This window comes from Eptesicus fuscus, chromosome 3 (genome assembly GCF_027574615.1).
Source record: "Eptesicus fuscus isolate TK198812 chromosome 3, DD_ASM_mEF_20220401, whole genome shotgun sequence".
NCBI lineage: Eukaryota > Metazoa > Chordata > Mammalia > Chiroptera > Vespertilionidae > Eptesicus > Eptesicus fuscus.
This window is the reverse complement of record NC_072475.1, coordinates 89,679,431-89,682,655: the sequence shown is the minus strand read 5'-3', so window position 1 is coordinate 89,682,655 and position 3,225 is coordinate 89,679,431. Positions and strand designations below refer to the sequence as shown.

Sequence of the window (3,225 nt, the reverse complement as noted above, 5' to 3'; positions counted from 1 at the left end):
TATATACATATATATACATACATATACATATACATGTATATATATGTACATATATATGTATATATATATATATATATATGTATATATATATACATATATATGTATATACATATACATATATATGTATATGTATATATATATATATATATATATATATATATATATATTATTGATTTTAGAGAGGAAGGGAGAGGGATAGAGAGATAGAAACATCAATGATGAGAGAGAATCATTGATCAGCTGCCTCCTGTACGTCCCCTACTGGGGATTGAGCCCTCAACCCAGGTATATGCCCTTGACCAGAATCAAACCCACAACCCTTCAGTCTGCAGGCCAATGTTCTATCCACTGAACCAAGCTGGCTAGGGCAGAAAAAATATTAATATTTATGAAAATGTTCTATTTTTTTTTAATTTTTACTCCTGATTTTATTGTTCAATTTCTCTTTTCTAGTTAAAGTAGTCTTTGGTGGCTGGGAAGCCTGACCTCCCAAGACCAGAATCAGTTGAAAGGGTTGGGGGACTGGGATGGGGGCAGGGAGACCCCTGCTCTGCTGATGGTCCTGGGTAGAGAAGACGAACTGCACTTCAGAGCCTGGGGTGTGGTGGACAGGGGATGAGGCAGGAGCAGCTAGCTGGGGAGATGGGACCCACCTCAGTTCCCAGCTTCATTCTCTTCTAATGTTTCCCCACTGGTGGCATTCTCTGCAGTCTTGGAGGCCTTCTTTTTTTTTATTTTTCTGGGTTTTCTGACTTGCAGAACTCTGGAGGAGGGCCTTTAGCTCTGCATCCTGGACCTCCTTGTCAGACTTGTAAAGGTTAGGCTCAAAGGGACCACTGGTTATCCGCCTGGGGGCCCTTGGGCATGAGCAGAACTGTAATTTAAACTGGGCAACAAATTCGCCCTCCTTCTCATACAGAACAAAAATGGCTGCAGCAGTTCATGTTTGGTGCATTCCACCACACCCATCTGGGCCTTCTCGTCTTCAAATGCTCTTAAAGTAAACGGCATGGCATCAAAACGCCTCTCAACCTCACTGAAGAAGGCACGTGAAGTTTTCATTTTCAGGCCATATTGTTTAGAAGGATCTCGTTTATAAATAGTGGTTCTCTGTCCTGCATCCTTGGCCTTGCCCTCTCCTGAGCTGACGAGAACATCCACAGCATATACTTCATGTACCTCAAGTTCAGCTTTCTCGTGGTCCTTCTTCTGCTGGTCTGTGGGATTCTGGATAATGGCTTTCTCTCCATCCATGACACGCTGCTGCAATTGGTGTGACAGCATACCTTCTATTGGCGTGCAATTAAATGAATGGGCAACCTTGTTCCAGGCTTCAGTCGCTTGTGTGTTCTGGTTTCCAGGTTTGACCAGGCAGAGGGCAGCTTCTGAACAAAGGTGAGCTGCCTTAATGACATCTGCTTTCCTCCCTGTCACTTGGGTCCCCTGAAAAACACCAACCACAAAAGTGTGAGCTGCATTAGCGATGAAGCCATCCACATGGACCTCCAAGATCTATTTTCACCAAGTCACCTTCCTTGAGAATCTAGTCCTGGTCGCTCATCAAAGGGAAGAAGTGAGATACATAGTTATTTACTGAAATAGTGGGAAAGGCAATACCTTTCTTCATTCTTTTTTCTTTCTTGAAAATTTTCCCTGTCTCTTCCATAATCTTGGCATCACCTTTCTCACACAGGTTCAGCACCCACACACCTGAGCTTCCACCAAAGACCCGGTTGGTGATGTCAGCACCCCCCTCCCCCTTACAGTTGGTCACGACCAGGTCTTCGTTCCTCGGGGATAGTTTGCTCGTGTTCTCGTGTTGCTCATCCTCGCCCAACATCTTCCCGCCACTACCACTGCAGCCTTGTTCCCTTGGGCCTCCGCCTGGGTCTCCTTCCCTAGACACAAGCTGTGGCCAGAGCCCCTTAGATTCAAGAGGAGAGCAGGGGAGCGGGGAGAGGGAGGGCGAGAGCGAGAAGTGGGGAGCCAGCAGGCTGAGGTGCAGGGCACGCTGGGACCATGTTCTATTATTTTATGTTAATGATTACTCGTTTATTTCAGCCCTTTGTATTCAGCACATCTCTATCTAAATAAACCTACGTTTCTATAAAAATTGAAGCTTTTGATTTTTCGCGGCCCACGTAAACTTAAACCTTGTTTATTTGGCCCATGTTAGCCTTTGAGTTTGACATGCTTGCCCTAGAATAATACTGAGTCAGAGAAAAGGGATTGTAGAAAAACATCATTTTAGTAATAACTCTGCAATAAATACTTCTCATGGAATCAGGTAAATTTAGGATTTCTTTTACTTTCTCTTTAGATAGTGGGAAGAGATGAATAGAATTATGGAAAATAGACCAGATGGCATATTTGAAACACAGTGGGGAAAACCAGATGGAATGCTGCCATTTTGTCCATTTCTCTATGAATAGAACACAGGTAGGGGGATGGTCCTAAAGCCTGTTGATAACAATGATTTTCCAAAGATTTTCTGTTGTTTCTGTGTATATGTACATACATGTTGGATGTAGCCATTTTAAATGAAAATGGGAAAAGTAAGTGAAAGGTGGTTGGTCATCATTTTTACAGATTCCTTTTTAAAAACTGAAAAAAGTGTCAAATTTAAATAATTACCAGGGAAAGAAAGCAAACTGTTATATTTGTCAGTGTAATATACTGTGGGATTTACTGCGTGGGCTGTGCCTGTGTATATAGTGTCTGTATGTGAAAGATAATAAAATAGAAATTAGGGTAGGAAGGGAGAACTGTTACATAGGAAGAACGAAGTGGTTTTGAGACATAGAGATTTTGTGGGTTATAGTGAATTAACCCCCTAAAGGATTATTTGTACATCCAAGTACATTTGTCCTTTTCTGTTTGTACTATAGAGGAGGGGTAGGGATTTGCAAACCTTTGTTTGTTTGTTTGTTTATTTGTTTGTTTGTTTGAGGGGGTATGTTATTATTGGTTTTTCTTTTATTCAAATAATACATTAGAGTAGCATAGAGAGCCAGATCACACATATACACACAGGCACACTCATATACACTCACACACACACCAAAGACAAATGTTTCATCAAATGATACTTTTCCTATAAACCATGCACTCTGATAGCTCCTATTATAAGCTTATTCTATTCTAGTTACTATTTCAATGATGGTTGTGATCATTTATAGGGTACAAACACATAAAGATTTTTATATATTAAAAAGATTTTGCTAA

General features: G+C 41.1%; 1 pseudogene; it reads right to left on the bottom strand.

Annotated features, from left to right (window-relative positions):
- Positions 1-517: 517 nt before the first annotated feature.
- On the bottom strand, positions 518-1,840 carry LOC103296692 (proliferation-associated protein 2G4-like; annotated as a pseudogene).
- Positions 1,841-3,225: the final 1,385 nt, after the last annotated feature.